Below are 17435 nucleotides of genomic sequence, written 5' to 3'. Positions count from 1 at the left end.
TCTGGAGAGAGCCGAAGGTTGCAGACCCCTGAGTATGGTAATCCTTCTAGGTGCTCCGGGATCCTTTGCTGCTAGCAACAAATTCACGCCGGTCCACAGCCCCGGGAGAAAGAGGCAGAGTAAATCTCCTCCCATTTCTGAAGAACCTCCTCCTATAACACACTGATGTGCCCCTTAAGCAGTGCCAGGATATTGTTCTGGGTTCCAGTTGGCGACAGCTGTACTTCAAGGTGGACCCGCGCCATCCACGTGCATTTGGTGCAGCAATACCACTTTGTGATCTACTGGCCAGAGGTGGAACATGTCCTAGCAATATTATTTCAATACCGCCAGGGTTTGTAACGGACCAGAAGTGTGCAAAAATACATATAATTACAAGTGGATGACCCATGAAAGATGTAGGCCCAGTCATAACTGGTTACAGCCTTTCAAGATGTCAAATCAAGTCACCCACAAGTTATGTTGGCAGTGGTTTAAAAGTTCAGCTGCAGGCCAAAAGAAAAGATGGCTGCCGGCTGCATTAAAAAAAGCGGGTGATGCTTCATGAGCGCGCGCCATATGAAATGATACCTGGAGAATGACAATGCTGTGGAGCACGCGCCTCTCTCCAGGGGAAAGCGCGGTTTTACAGAGTGCGTTACTCAAATCAACATCTTTCTGATCAATTTCATTTATTATTCCTTCAAAGTATCTGAAACAAGCTACACAGCCCTCAGAACTTTAATATTGTAATATCTTCAACAACATTTCAATTGTGTGGCCCATGCTTTGCTTGCTGAAGACTGCTTTCCTCTGGCTGTGATTGGACCCCAGTGCGCCAGTGGCGTGCGCGCGCTTATGCCTTCATAGCAGAGGCAGCACTCCTCCCTATAGTATTCCACCTTCACTTTGTTGATGTTCGTTTCCTAGCTACGGCGTCCCTGCCTGCTGCGAGGTTAGGGATGTTTAGGTTTAAAAGAGGTTCGACAGAGAGAGAGAGGAGAGGGAGACTTAGACGAGAGTGTGAGCGGCAGTGCAGGACGCCGGTTCCATATTAATAAATAAACATTTTATTTATTGCTACCTTGGTTTCCCTGGCATACCTCATTTGGCGACGAGGATTGCCGGCGTCCTGAACACCCACGAAGGCGTCGGAGAACAGTAATCAAGAGCGGACGCTCCGAGCCGTCGCACAGCGCTGTGCTTGGCTTGTGCTGCTTTGGGGGAGAGAGAGCGGACGCTCCGAACTAACGTGATTAACACGTTGGTTTGTGCTGTTGTACACGATACCGTGTACAGGAGGGAGAGCGGATGCTCCGAATCGACGCACAAGCCCGCGTTGGTTTGTGCCGTGTTTGTTTTTTTTTTATGGCTTTAAGCTAATCTGATTGGCTGCAAGGCTGACTGCAACCCTGATAAACACCACGCCTCTGGTGTATTGAAGGAGGGGACCCGCCCCACAGATACAGATCACGTGATCCGTTCCTCCTGGAGTCAGGCAAAATGAGGAGTTAACGATAGTCTCCTCATCCTCTTCACAGTACTTCTGACACTCAGCAATTATTTTAAAAAAAAGGGAGTGGAATTTAAAGTATTAAAGGCAGTTTGAACACTGAAATTGGAGCAATTTCATTGAAGTCTCATCTATCACGAACATAGCCATACAAAACAATGCAAGGCATTAGCATACAACCCCCAGCGAGTTTCCTTCCAACTGCAGGACAACCCGTGGTCAATTGGTTGGAATGGAAGGAATTTTGGCTAAACTATGTTCAAACAGTTGACCAGGAAGGTCTAACCCCTCACAAGAAGAAATCACTACTGCTTCATGCTCTGGGGTTGGAAGGACAAAGAAAATACAGGGAGTTACCAGAGTTGCCAATAGATGAAGCTGGGGATACTGATGAACACGAAAAAGCCATAAGACAGATGACAAATATTATACCCCTGAGACTAATGTAGCTATAAACAGGTATAATTTCTACACCAGGACTCAAAAGGAGCATGAATCTATCGAAGATTATGTATCGGCTTTAAGAGTGTTGTCACGTACATGTCGCTTTGGCAATGGGATCACCCTGGATGAACTCATAAGAGATCAGATTATCATACACGCAAAGGACGTTTGGTTCAAGACAGACTTTGGATGGTGGGAAATCCATCTTTGCCGGAAACTATGACTATTGCCAAACAAATAGAACACAGTCATTTGTGCGCCAAAGAAATGAAAAACAGAAAACAGGAGGCTGTTCTGAACATGCAGCAACAGAATGACAAATCCTCACTAGACTCAGGAGAACAAGGTATGGTCAACGCACTGAGGACAAGAGATCGAGCAGAAAACACCGCTGTCAAGAAAAATACATCTAGAGGATTTGAGAACAAAGGACACTCAGTCAGAGGGAAAGGTTGGGTGAAAGCCGAACCCAAGCCAAGTACCGCACAATCCAAAGAAGTCTTGAACCAAACTATCCTTTGCGTGTTTGATAATCTGATGTCTTATGAGTTCATCCAGGGTGATCCCATTGCCAAAGCGACATGTACATGACAACACTCTTAAAGCCGATACATAATCTTCGATAGATTCATGCTCCTTTTGAGTCCTGGTGTAGAAATTATACCTGTTTATAGCTACATTAGTCTCAGGGGTTTAATATTTGTCAAGCTGTCTTATGGCTTTTTCGTGTTCATCAGTATCCCCAGCTTCATCTATTGGAAACTCAAAGTAAAGGTAGACAGTTGTTCTCCATGGACGATCATCACGAAGAAAACCTGGAAAAATCTATTGACATGCGGTCTTAAGAGCAAATTAAATGATCCTGATATAAAAAAACCCTGGTGGATTTGAAGGGTCAAGAATCAAGATTATTGGCTGGTTTTCAAGTATTGTAGAATTTAAGGACAGGCGAGCAGAAGTGAAGATCTACGTTGCAGAAAAAGGAGTTAACGTCATTGGCTGGAGAGATCAAGCTGGCCTGCGGATCAGATTAGATCCCTGTGAAAATGAGCAAGTCTTGATTGTCAACACTAGTGACAAGCAGAAAGAAGAAGTTAAGATTGTGAATGGTACGCACCAGAAAAAAATGGGACTACTAAAAGACTTTTCGCACAGAATTCGTTTGAAGGAAGGAGCTGTGCCTGTCAGACATGTGAAGTCCAGACCTATACCTTTTGCCATAGCGGACAAGGTTGAACAAGAACTGGCAAAGTTGGAAACAGAAGGAGTGATAGAAAAGATTGAATCGTCGGAGTGGGCAAGCCCCATTGTGGTCGTGATGAAGAAAAATGGGAAAGTTAGAATGTGTGTGGACCTCAGAGATGTAAATAAGAACGTCATAGTTGACATATTTCCGCTTCCCATAATATCGGAAATGCTGAATCGCATGGGCAGTGCAAATGTGTTTTCTACTCTGGATCTCTCTAGTGCATACCATCAAATATCTCTGACAGAAGACTGTAGAGACATCACAGCATTTGTTACCCCTCATGGATTGTACAGATACAAGCGCATGCTGTTTGGGTTAGCGTCTGCAGCAGCCGTATTTCAACGGGTCATGGAACATGTGTTGAAGGGGTCGAAGGGGATATTTGTATATCAGGACAACATCATTGTATTTGGCAAAGGTCGAGAAGAGCATGACATGAGGCTAAAAGATGTTTTGTTGAAGTTGGAGAGCGTGGGCTTGAAGATTGAAAAAAGTAAATGCAAGTTTGGCATGAATGAAGTTGATTATTTGGGACACACAGTTAATGGTAAGGGATATAAACCAAAGAGTGATGCTATGAAAGCTATTAGGGAATCTCCCAATCCCAGTAATAAGGATGAGCTTAGATCATTTCTAGGGCTCTGCGAATATTATAACAAGTTTGTTGAGAAGTTTGCAAATGTAACAGAACCATTAAGGAAACTGTTAAAAAAGGAGGCCAAATTTGTGTGGAGTAAGGAGTGTGATGAAGCAGTGAATTACATCAAGAGGCAAATCTGCAATTCCACAGAATTGGGTGGATATGTTTTTGGCAGTGTGACCAAAGTTACAGTGGATGCTAGTGGAAATGGTCTAGGAGCAGTGTTATCCCAAATTGATGAAGACGGCAAGGAGAAGACAATTTGTTATGCCTCCAGAGCGATTTCAGACACAGAAAGCAGGTATTCTGTGATTGAAAAGGAGCTATTGGCATGTTCATGGGCTGTAAACTATTTTAGGAAGTATCTATGGGGTTACAAGTTTATTATACAAACAGACCACAAGCCACTCATTGAGGTTTTGACTGTGAAAGGAATGTGTAAAGCATCACCTAGATTGGCTAGATTAAGCATCGAATTACAGGACTATCATTTTGTGACAAGGTATGTACCAGGTAAGAGAAATGTGGTTGCAGATTACTTGTCAAGGTTACCGTTAAAGAATATGGATTTGGAGTCAGAAAGTAATGAAGAGATGGTGGCGGTTGTTCTTGAAGTGACCTCTAAGGAAAAATGGCTGGATGAGATCTCTAAAGATGTAGCACTACAAAAAATTGCAGATTTTACAATGTTGGGTTGGCCAGAAAAGAGAGCAGTTGATGGAGAATGTATGAAGTTTTGGGAAGTGAAGGATGAGTTGTCCATGGAAGAAGGATTTTTGATGAGAGGGAGTAAGTATATACCCGAAAGTGTTGTATGATGAGCTCATAGAGAAAGCACATCAAGGTCATCCGGGTATCACGGGGACTAAAAGTAATGTACGGTCTGCATACTGGTGGCCAGGAATGGATCTTTTGATTGAGAGGTTTGTTAGAAACTGCTGGCCGTGCCAGAACAGTGATAAAAGTTGTAAAAGTTTCAAGTCAGAGCCTGTTGTCATAGGAGAGGCTCCCTGGATGAAGTTAGGTATTGACATTGTTGGACCATATGCAAGACTAATAGGAGAGAAAAGGTTTTTGATAGTTATGATTGATTATTACTCAATTTGGGTGGAATTGAAAGCTGTCAAAAAAGTTGATTCGGGAGAAATTATCAAATTTCTTAAAGACATTTTCAGGAGAGAGGGTTTTCCCAAAACCATTATCAGTGACAATGGTGTTCAATTTAAAAGCAAGGAAATTAGAGAGTTTGCCTCGACATCTGGGATTGATTGGAAGTATTCTGCTTTGTACCACCCCCAAACCAACGGTTTAGTTGAGAGGTGTAACAGGATGGTGGTGGAGACAGTGGAGTTGGCGTTGAGAAACAACATGCCTGTGGATGAAGCACTCATGGAAAGACTGTGGAGTGTAAGAATGTCAGTCAAAAGGGGTTTGGAGTTGTCTCCTTTTGAAATGATGAGGGGCAGAGCCCCCAACACTCTGCTCACTCCAGAGTGGGTAAATTGTAAAAGAGCATCAGGACCCAGGGAAGTGAGGAATAATAAAAGCCATGAAGTCAAGAATAAGATGTCAATGGGATACAAGCGCAAGGTTGAAATTTCACCAGGTGATATGGTAAGGATAAAACTAGGTCACAGTGTTAGAAAGGGTGATTCCAAATACAGCAAACCGGTTAAAGTTTTACAAGTTCTCGGTAAAGCTATAAGAGTAAGTGGTGGGTCAGTATGGAATATTGACAGAGTAAGCAAATGGAATTGGGAGTTGGAGCATGGTAGAGGGGGTCATCTTAAAAAAGATCAAGGATTTAGTGAATGGATGAGAAATGATATAGGATTTCAGAGTGGTAGTGAGGAGAATTTGAATGTGGAGTCTGACATTAGATCCCGAGATGTGGAGGAAGAGGTACGTGTGAGAGAGAACTGCGATACCATAGCTGGCAACCGAGCCTTGGGAGGTAATCATCAGGAAGATGATTCTGGGGAAGACGGTATACTTCAGAGAGGATGTAGTATTCCACCTTCACTTTGTTGATGTTCGTTTCCTAGCTACGGCGTCCCTGCCTGCTGCGAGGTTAGGAATGTTTAGGTTTAAAAGAGGTTCGACAGAGAGAGAGAGGAGAGGGAGACTTAGACGAGAGTGTGAGCGGCAGTGCAGGGCGCCGGTTCCATATTAATAAATAAACGTTTTATTTATTGCTACCATGGTGTCCCTGGCATACCTCACTCCCCACCGCAGGCAGCACAGCGCCTTGTTAGCAGAGGCAGCACTCCTCCCCACCGCAGGCAGCACAGCGCCTTGTTAGCAGAGGCAGCACTCCTCCCAACGCAGGCAGCACAGCGCCTTGTTAGCAGAGGCAGCACTCCTCCCCGCCGCAGGCAGCACAGCGCCTTGTTAGCAGAGGCAGCACTCCTCCCCGCCGCAGGCAGCACAGAGCTTTGTTAGCAGAGGCAGCACTCCTCCCCACCGCAGGCAGCACAGCGCCTTGTTAGCAGAGGCAGCACTCCTCCCCGCCGCAGGCAGCACAGCGCCTTGTTAGCAGAGGCAGCACTCCTCCCCGCCGCAGGCAGCACAGCGCCTTGTTAGCAGAGGCAGCACTCCTCCCCACGGTAGGCAGCACAGCGCCTTGTTAGCAGAGGCAGCACTCCTCCCCGCCGCAGGCAGCACAGCGCCTTGTTAGCAGAGGCAGCAGTCCTCCCACCGCAGGCAGCACAGCGCCTTGTTAGCAGAGGCAGCACTCCTCCCCGCCGCAGGCAGCACAGCGCCTTGTTAGCAGAGGCAGCGCTCCTCCCCGCGGCAGGCAGCACAGCGCCTTGTTAGCAGAGGCAGCACTCCTCCCCGCCGCAGGCAGCACAGCGCCTTGTTAGCAGAGGCAGCAGTCCTCCCACCGCAGGCAGCACAGCGCCTTGTTAGCAGAGGCAGCACTCCTCCCCGCCGCAGGCAGCACAGCGCCTTGTTAGCAGAGGCAGCGCTCCTCCCCGCGGCAGGCAGCACAGCGCCTTGTTAGCAGAGGCAGCACTCCTCCCCGCCGCAGGCAGCACAGTGCCTTGTTAGCAGAGGCAGCACTCCTCTCCGCCGCAGGCAGCACAGCGCCTTGTTAGCAGAGGCAGCACTCCTCCCCGCCGCAGGCAGCACAGCGCCTTGTTGTTATGTGCTGTCCTCCTGTTGCTTTGCTTAACGCTGCAGTGCAATGTTTTTAGGCAAAGAAACCTTTTAAAACATATGTTTTAATTAATTCATTAATTAATATTTTATAATAAGCAGGCACACGGGGCAATAGGGCAATAACTGAACCAAAAATGCAATAGGCTGGTGTGGGCCAGTTTTGTGGGTCAAAGTGGGCCACGTTTTTGCCCATGTGGGCTTGTTTGATAAGTGACTTTTAATCATGTGGCTAGTAGTTTTGACCAGTGTTACCGAATTAATCCTCTTTAAAATGCACAATTTGCATTACACTTTATCAACCCCTCATCCCCCTTGGGTACTACTCAGACAATCTGTTACAAAAGCACTGAATTGCCATTTGCAACCGTGCGACACGTTTTCGTTGGTGCCTGATACAATTGTATGTCCCAATCCGACCCTGGTAAAACGGCGGGACCGGGATTCGAACCTGTGTTGCACTGCGTTCTCTTGCTTTCAAGACCATCTCATTGCCCTGAGGTTTCCTCCTGGGTTTGACCATGTTCTCCTTCCGTAACGTTTTGAGGGCCACGCGAACCGCCCGCCACCCTCACTTGCTTCCCCCCAGAGAATTGCAAGAAAAGGTTCTGGTAAGTGGAACCCAGAAAATGTATGACTGGTATATCGGTAGTTCAGGATCTGCATCAGGACCGAGCTCATCTCCCCTCTGAAAAGTAAAATGAAATAATAATATATTTATCGGCTTTCATTCTCTTCTCATGCATATTCATCGTGGATGTCCATAAAACGCGATGCTTCTCTCTAAACTTTAATTTGCGTTTATTGCTGCAGGAAGTACGAGATCTTTTTACTGACGCGTCGTTAATCCTTGCGAAGGAATATTATGGCCTTAATAAAGGTTTCTGGGTGTAGGATTTTTCCGGAGCAGGAGCCTGTAAGAAAAAAGAAAATCTCCGTGGGCTTTTCTTTAAAGTGAGGTGGCTGGTTTATTTATTTATTTGTTTATTGCATTTATATATCACTTGTATCCAAAGGACTATACATGAGGACAAAAAAAAAACAGCACTTTCAAATGATTACAACATTCAATTGGTCAAAATAAAACATCTGATGCAGCAGACGTGTCAGGCCAGCAAGGTACATTAATGACTGGAAAACGCTAAACTGAAAATAATGTTTTTTAAAGATATTTCTTAAACACAAGAAGGATAGTACAAGATAGAAGGTTTAAAGGTACCTCATCTGCTGGGGATGGCAGAAGAATGTGAAGAACTGTCACGCGAGCTCACACAACCCACTCGTCATTACCTCCACGTCCACTCTTCCTCGTCACAGTACTGACGACCCTCCTCTCCCTCCCTGCGGGGACGGTCCCATGCGCCGGCTTGGTTATGTTAAACTTGATGACGTGGGTTAAGGGGAGGAATTATAGTGAGTAAAAGAAATACAAGAAGGTCCTGTGTCGGAGGCAGGGGCCTCATGAAGTAAGTACGATGACGAGGAAGAATAGGACTAGGAGTAATGAGGATTACCAGTAAGTAATCAGAGCATCAGAAGACATGCATGTGCCTAGCGAGCTCCAGGGTGGGGTTGTTTGTGCATCTCTGGGAATGGACCTTGACCATTTTTTGTGTTGAGGGGACTGCAACGTTTGGCACTAAAGATGTGTCGAACTACAACTCCCAGCTAGTGTAGCCAATGTAAGGCGTCATGGAAGTTGTAGTCCAAAACATCTGTAAAGACAAAGGTTGCAGGCCGCTGGCTGTTAGTAAGATGTTATATTGCGCCAATCACCACCATAGTGGACTTGCAGTTCCGATGCTTGTCCAGTTAATAGCATATTGTGTCCTTGCCACTTTGAACCGGATGTTGTGAAGAGAATAGAGGCAAAAGGCCAAAATGGAGAGGGTAAGTGAAGAAGGAGCGGGAACGAGAGACAAACAGATGAGCGGTTGGGATGGTGCAAAGGGGATAAAGTTTATGTCTCTGTTGCTCCCATCTTCTCTAACTGCTACACTATCTCTTACCCCATCCCTCTCACTACGTCTGGAAAGAAGAAGTTCAAGAGGGACATCCTGGTTTCCTCCCAGGCCTCCCTATCGCTGATACCTACATCAGTGCTTCCTCTAGACAGACTCTCTCTGACACCCTCTCCAGACCTATGCACATTTTGTATATGGTCTCTGTTCTCTCTCCTTTCTCACCCTCTCGCACTAATGATGGCACTATGTGGGAGGTTCTCTTGGCCCCCTTCCTCTCCTCCAAGACCATCATTAATGTCTATCTGAACGGCACTCAGGCCAAACTCCTCCTTTTTTGATAGGCATTTCCCGCATCTTATCAACTTCCTCCCTCCTCCTGTTACTCCTTCCGCCACCTCTCCGGCACCCTCATCTTCCTCCTCAACCCACCCTCGGTCCCCTCTACCACCTCCCGAGGGTGCACCTCAAGCCTGTAGCCCTCCACCGAAGTCTTTCAAATGTGGAAACCTGCTCCAAGTCACTACTCTCAACTCTCGTTCTGCTGTCAAACACTCCTCTGACATCTGTCACCTCCTCGAAGAACTCAACCTAGATGTTCTTGCTCTCACCGAGACATAGTTTACGGCCGGTTCTGTCACGAGTTTTGACACTCTCCTCCCTGTGGACTACAAGATCCTCTCCAAACCCAGGACCAACTGACCTAGAGGTGGAGTAGCACTGATCATTCCGGAGTGGATCCCGGTCTCTGTCATCCCTACTCTTCCTTGAATGCCTGGTCTGCAGGCTCTCCATCTCTCCGGGCCTCTCTCTAACTGTAGCCACAATCTACAGGCCACCTGGCCAGGTCACCCTCTTCCTCTCTTAATGGGCTGACCTCTCCTCTTCTCTCCTTGCCCCTCCTTCTCAACTTCTCCTCAGAGATCTCAACATCCACCTGATTGCTTCTAAACCCTCCTCTGGACTTTTCTGCAACCTCTACGACACTCTCTCTCTTTCCATTCTGCCCTCTGGCCTCACACACTCTGCCGAACATACTTTGGATGCTCTCATCACCTCAGACATCCCCCTCTCTAACCCTCTGACCAGTCCTCTCTCTCTTGGACTGACTCTCATCTGAAACGCTCTATACTTCAGGCAAAGCCACTCCACGCCCAGCACTGCCACCTACCTTCTAGGTCATTAGGCCCATGAAGCGTGTGTCAGTGGATGCCTTTGCCTCTACTTTCTTTGCGCCTCCTACTCCTGCGGCCGACTCACACTCTGACACAGTCCTCTCTCACACTCTGACACAGTCCTCTCTCACACTCTGACACAGCCCTCTCTAATCTGCATCTTTGTATTTCCAACACCCTAGACACCCTTGCCCCTGTCATGAGAATCCGGCTGAAACCTACCGCCAAGTGCAACTCTTGGTATGATTCTGACCTCGCCATCCTAAAACGCAAGTCCAGAGTGGCTGAGAGGAAGTGGAGGGCTTCGGCGCATCCTCTGACAAAATGGCCTTCCGCCTGCTCCAATGGAAATACAGATTCTCTGTCTGGTCCAAGAAGAGAGCACACATCCAAGCCCGCGTCTCAGTGGCCTCTGACAACACGGCCGATTTCTTTAAAATCTGCAAGGAACTGGCCAATTCTGTTCCAGTCTCTACCTCTCCTGTTCACTCCCAGGCCCTCTGTATGGCTCTGGCCTCTCACTTCTCTGCTAAAACTCAGGACATCCTGTCCTCTATCTCATCTTCCTCTTTCTCTTTCTCTCTCGCCCCCCTTTGACCATCTCTCCCTCTCCTCCTCCTTTCTCCACTTTCTCTCTGACCACACCTGATGAGATTTCTAGACAAGTTGATCTATGAAACAGGTGCTCCCCTTTTCCTCCAGAACCATCAAGGGCCATATTGACACCCTCGCTTCAGTCTTGGTCAATTTCTGTAATCACTCTTTCACCTCTGGAACATTCCCCTCTCCTCTTAAGCACTCCCCTGTAACCACCTCCCCCCCAAGAAGCCAATTGCTGAGACTACCTGCCCGGCAAACTAATGCCCAATCTCTATCACCCCTTTCCTGGGCAAACTCTTGGAAAAGCTGGCCATCTCCCAGCTTACTCTCCACACTGAATCTTTTGGTTGTCTCCATGACATCAGTCTGACTTCAGAGCTGCCAGAGGCACGGAAACTGCTCTTCTGAACACCCGTAAAGATCTGCTCTCTAACTTTGATTCCAGCATTCCGTCTGTCCTCATCCTCTTTGATCTTTCCTCTGCTTTCAACACGGTCAACCACGCCATCCTACTCAATCGACTCTGAGAACCTGGGCATCGCACCTCCCAAGTACAACTTGGTCGCCTTTCTCTCTACCACCTCTCTCTCTACCTGTTGCATTCCCCAGTGCTCTATCCTCTCACCCTGGTTTTTCAACCTATACTTGGCCCCTTTGGACCACCAGATCTCTACCTTCTCCTCGAACTTTCAATGTTATGCAGACGGCACACAGCTTTCCTTCAGGATCCCTTCAGCCTCCTCTCTTCTCTTGCTCATTCCTGACCATCTATCAGCGCTTCAGCATTGGTGCGCCTCCAATGAGCTCTTCCTTAATGGCAGTAAGACGGATATCCTTCTCATTGGGAACCCTGCTCCTGCTTTCCCTCTTTCACTCTGGCTGCCTGCTTTGGGCCCTCTTCCTTTGCCTTCCTGCGAGGCAAAAATCCTTGGTATGATCTTCGACTCCACTCTCTTTCTCTCCTCACATCTCGGACATCGCCAAGGAGTCCCACTACCAGCTCCACCTCCTCAAAGGGACTCTTCCCTTTCTCATTTTTACCCAGAAGCTCACTGTCTCCAGAGCCCTGGTTCGCTCTAGGCTGGACTCTTTCTCAATCTGCCTTCCTCTACTCTCCGCCCTCTGCAACTAATGCAGAACAGGACTACAACATCTTTTCTTGGCCTCATGCCCAGGGACGTATCTCTCCAGCCCTGAAATCTCTCCACTGGCTCCCGGTGGGTGAAAGGATCAAGTTCAAGACCATTTGCATTGTCCACAAGGCTTTCTGTGGCCGGGACCCGCACTACATACAACGCTCTCTTACAAAATACCTTCTTCCCGAGCTCTTCGCTCAGCTACCTCTAACTCTCTAAGGGTCAGACACTTCTTCAGGCAGAGATTGCAGGGGGTAGTTCCCTCTCCTTTACAGGTGCCTCTGTCTGGAATTGCCTCCATGCCCCCCTCAAACTGGAGCCGGACCACCTGAATTCCCGGAAGCAGCTCAAAATGTTTCTCTTTTCCTCTGCTTTCTCTCGCTCCCTCCCCTGCTGACCTACCTGTCTTCTGTACCAACTCGTTGCTTAGCTGCCCTCAGAGTTTCACTGGTTACCTGGCTCTTTCTTGCTCAGTCATCCCTTCACTGCCTCCAGGTCTACCACGCACTTAGGGGCTGTAACTGTAACCATACAGTCCCTTGTTCTCCTTGCACTACCCAAAGCCGCGCTGCCCGACTACACATACACAGAGCATTGCAGCCCGGTTTTCCCCTCCCCTCTGCCTGGCATTTCGTCCCCTCCCTTTTCCCTTGCACTTCTCGTTCTCGCACTTGCACGATCTGAATTACACAAGGCATAGTAAGATCGTTTGTCTTGTCCTCCCCCTGTCTTCCCTCCCTTGCCTCGTCGCGCCTAGAAACGCTTGTGTACAGGCGCGTTATAAATGCCTTATCATCTCAAGCTTGGAAGAAAGTGGCTGGAAAGGTTGCACTTATTATCTTTGGAAATTGATTCTGGCAACCAGAAAGATCATCCGGGATTGCCAAGCCGGGTGACAGATAGCGATACAACATAAAAGAGATATAACAGTGCGTAGTTGCAGTAGTAAAAATATGCTTCGCTGTCATTGGATCTTTAATCAATTAACAAGTTAGTGTGACTATCCCCATCCACCAGGAGAATGACCCTGGACCTTTAGTGAACCGCTTTAGTTGACCTCTTTTAGTCCAACAGCACAGGGTTGTCATCAGGCTTCTAGAGGCTCTGCTCACAGCGGCCATCTTAGATTCCTAGCTACTCTTCTATCAGGAATTCTGACTAACTCAGGGCCTTGGTTTGAAAACATATACCTCTTTTGGTTGCAAAAAATGTTCATGAGGTCCTCTTGTTTACTCAGATTTGTTCTGCTGTGGAGAGAGGTGTACCTCTAAAAAAATAAAAATGTTCTGAAAGCTAATATTTACATGATTGCAGTTTGCTTGCTTTGAGTGGAGGAAGGCCTAGAACCTAAAATTCCTCACAAGTAGTGACTGCACTCTCCACGTCCTCATGATACTAGTAACAATCAAGACATTGGGCCTCATTACGACCCTGGCGCTAAGGGATTACCGGTACCGGTAAGGGTACCCGTACCGGTAATCCCTTAGCGCCTGATTACGAGGTCCCTTTGCGGGTTGGAGACTTTAACGCCTGCTTTTTGCAGGCGTTAAAAACCAACCCGCAAAGGGACCTTGGTGCTAAGTACGGTGCCGCAATTTGCGGCACCGTACTTAGCGCCTTCCCCATTCCCATTGAGCCCTATGGGGCAAAAATGGGAATGGGGAAGGGCCATGGCGGCATGGGGAATTACCGCCCCGCCAACCTCGGAATGGGGCGGTAATTCCCCATTCCGCCATGGCGGAGTCGGTAAGTTACCGGCATGGACCATGGTGCTATTAGCACCATGGTCCAACGCCAGGGTCGTAATGAGGCCCATTGTGTGTATGAAAAAAGGAGAGGGGGGAGGCTGAATATTAGAACCCCCTTTGGGTGTCAGGGAATCTGTAACCTGCATTGCTGGTGCAAAATCCCACTGAATACGCTTGAATTACAGGACAGCAGACCACTGCCCCCCCCACACCTGACTTCCTGCTCCTCTTTTCATATTCTGCCCCCACACCTCCCCCCGTCCATCTCTTCTCCTACTACCCACCCCTTCTTACCTCAACATCTGACCCGCACACATCCTTCTTCGTCCCCCTCCCACCAGATGCCCCCATGGTTAGAAAGAAGTGTCTCGCTCCCGGACACCTCTCGCTTTATTATGGCGGCCATCTTGATTGGTTAGATTGTGCATTAAATGAACGGGCACTTGTGGTGGTGCCTCCTGCCATCAAACGGATCATCATCTTGAAAAGAGAACCCCCGTGAATGTAGCTGATTGATGACAGTGCTGAGCTTTGTAATCTGGGGTTGGTTTTGGCAGTAAAAGCACTAAGCCCTCAACAAGGTCCTAACTTTGCTCGGGCCAACATGGGCTCGGCCAGCAGGCTGTTATGTCTTTAGGAGATGAGATCAGAAACTCCAAACATTTGGTGTATTGTGCTATTTATTTAAGAAAATGAGTCTTAGTCTTTGATATAATAAGTTGTTTATAGCATGCTTAATACAGAGAGGTTTGTAAGTGCGAACCAGGGGATCAAACCTGTGGTGCTGCGTGTCTTGCTTCCAAGGCGAGCACGTTGCCCCTGAGCTATCGTCCCTTTGCCTTCAGAGGATTAAAGACACGTTACTCTCTTCTCCGTCTCCATTGATCAGGGTTGTCCAACTCAAGGCCTCGAGGGCCAGAACCATGTCGGATTTTCAGGGTACCCATCATTAATATTCATGAGGTAAATTTGCATACACAGATTCTAAATGTGTACACATTTCTTCTCATTAATATTAATGAGGGATATCCTGAAAACCTGTCAGGATTCCGGCCCCCGAGGCCTGGATTTAGACCACCCTGCCCTAGATCATCATAGCATTCTGCACCCTTCATCGAGCGTCAGTCTCACTGCAGAGATTCCAAAGGATACCGGACCGCTCAATCCGGCACAGGCCATCTGGCGCATTGATATAATCGAACAAAAGTCCTCATTGTACAGGCAAGTAGGCCTCACTGCACCTGAGATGAGAAGATCCTTATCAGCTTCTTGCCGTGTGAATTTCTGTTTGTAATTATGTTCAGAAATCTTGAAAGCTTTTTGGAATATTTTCAAAATAGGTCAGAGGGAAGAGTCAACAAAATGTCGCTGGAAAAAATGCTGGTCCTGACTTAATTGCCGTAATATTTCAATTAGCGTAATCACCCTGGGAGGGGCCATCAACCAATGAGAATGCCCGGAACGCAGGCAGTAGTCTCTTAGGAACGCCCACGTTCCAAGCCTTTTCATCAGTGTCTGGCGCTCCCCTTCCCTTCCCTGCTCCCTCTTCACTTTAGCACCTGTGTAGCTCCCTACCCCGCAGCACTTCTCCCCTCCCCGTTGCCCTGCACTTGTGTGATCTGAATGTCAGTAGGCCTTGTAAGATCGTTGTTTTTTGTCCTCCCTCTGTTTCCGCCCCAACGCCTTGTCACACCTTGAAACACTTGTATATAGGCGCGTTATAAATGCCATATAATATCATATCATACATGCATGTTAAAGATGTCTTTTTTAGAACGAAAAAAGAGACGTACCTTTATCCCACGGCTGGGCGTTGCACAGCAATCTCATCCAGGCAGTCCCTCTTCAATGTTGACGATTTTAGTAATCAACATTGAAAACGGACTTCCTGGATGACAGTACTGTGCGGCATCGGGCCGTGGTATAAAGGTACGTTTCTTTCTATATTTCTGCCCCAAAAAAACATCAGCCACGTAGGTAATTACACGGGTGCTAATGGCGATATTAAACTCGGCGGCAGGCCAATCATGTCAGTGACAGCACCGACACCTGCGTTAAGGGACCCTCGCTTCTCTCAGGCCCTGTTACATGTGCGGTGGGCCGTTTCCGACAGGGTCGGCCCGCCGCCTCGTGTAATATCACCTCAGTAGGTGTCCAGGAATCAGATATTGCAGCAGCAGTTTTTGTCTCCCTACAGTGCTTCACGGTGGGCATTTGCGCAAGCCACCTTTTGATCCCGAAAGGATTTTTTCTTAACTACTGCTCTAGAATTTGGCACAGGTAGTTTATTCCCTATTCCCAAGCATGCATGCTTCTAATTTGTATATGAATACATTTGCTTTATGTATCCGAGGAGTGTGGATGAAGTAGCGGAAGAGTTCAAGGGCCAAATACGCAGATGAGAATGGGAAATAACCAAGGGACGGACATTCACACTAGACAAGCAGCCTAAGAAAAAGTCACATATAGAATTGTTTTCTATTACGTTAATATAACGCACACTTCCTGTGTCGGCCTCAAAACACCGCAGGCAGTTCCAGTGACCGGATATCGCGGTTTTGCCGGGACTGTCTGGGTATTTGCGCCTCTGTCCCGGGGGGCCCGAGACTTTTTTAAGTGCAAAAACCTGTCCCGGGAATTGGGTGGATAACATCCTAGTTTTTGGCCCGAATATCATGATTTTCGCATCGGTTTGCCCAAAAAACAGGATGGCATCCACCCTATCCGCAAATCCCGGATGGGTTTTTAAAACGTAATAGTCTCGGTACCTGGGGCACTCTCCTCACTCGATCAACATGACACAGGACAGGCAACCCACATATAAGTAGGACTAGTTTCACATCTGAAGCTGTAGTCCTACTTCTATGTCAGTTGCCTCTCCTGGTTTTTTATCAAATTCTGATCACCCTAGTTAAAGCATAACCACAACTCAGCAAACCAAAATACTACTACAGAAATATGATCTAATAAATGTGATCTCCTAAAAAAAAAAGACACAAATCCTCATGAGTTCTTGAGCTCATTCCACAGCTTGATAGCTTATTGGCACCCTGGGTCGGTGCAGCAGCCAATCAGGTTGCTTGCAAAATGTGCTGTATATGTCGGTAGAAGGCTGTGTTCTGCGCATGCTCTCTGTCACTATAACTGAGTGAAAAAAAGAAAAGAAAACGTCCCGTTTGGTTATTTTTCTTCTATTCTTCCACCTCCGGGCAGCGCTAGTCTTTTTTCACTCTTAATTATATAAGCTTTATAAAGAGCGTGAAGCATGAGCACGGCCCGGGAGAAGAAGAAAAAAATGAAAAGAAAGGGAAAAAATTGAATTTGCACTCAGCGGACACAACCATTGTTGGGAGAGGAACATCGAATCAGATTCCTCAGGCCCTGGTCTGTAACTGCTGGTATAGGCATCACTTACTAAGATATGACAATGGGTACTTTTCAAGGGCTAAGAACCTGAACATCTTGGGAATGTGCTGGTTATTGTTAATTATCTTTGCTACTTAGTTGAGGAGTGGAGACCAATAGTTCCGTTATTGACGAACAACGAGCAATATTGCTATATTCACACAAAATAGCTAGAACCGAGCTAGCATGCAGTCAAATTTAATCGTCAAGAACTGCTCCAATTGTACAGTGGATGGTTCTGTGAGCTGAAAGACTGCATCTTCGGTTTTGTTCGATGGGACCAAAAATAAAGGTCCGACCGTACAAAACGACCGAAAAATGCTACCACCAAAGGTTCGAACACCACAGGTTTGAACCTTTGGTGGTAACATTGCAGGTAAGTAAAAAAAAAACTGTGTGTCATAGTGAGCGGGGTGTTGAGGGGGA

At 47.3% G+C, this 17435-nt stretch overlaps 1 long non-coding RNA gene across 1 annotated transcript in view; it reads right to left on the bottom strand.

Annotated features, from left to right (window-relative positions):
• Positions 1 to 7761: 7761 nt before the first annotated feature.
• The window catches only part of LOC138520896 (uncharacterized), a 40749-nt gene continuing 31075 nt past the window's right edge, over positions 7762 to 17435 (bottom strand). Inside the window, exon 3 of the long non-coding RNA XR_011282890.1 lies at positions 7762 to 7898. This is a non-coding gene — a long non-coding RNA (uncharacterized lncRNA). The remainder of the gene's footprint in view (positions 7899 to 17435) is intronic.

Source organism: Ambystoma mexicanum, chromosome 13 (assembly GCF_040938575.1).
Source record: "Ambystoma mexicanum isolate Mex_15411 chromosome 13, UKY_AmexF1_1, whole genome shotgun sequence".
NCBI classification, from domain to species: Eukaryota; Metazoa; Chordata; class Amphibia; order Caudata; family Ambystomatidae; genus Ambystoma; species Ambystoma mexicanum.
The sequence above is the reverse complement of the archived record's forward strand: the minus strand, read 5'-3'. Positions and strand labels throughout refer to the sequence as shown.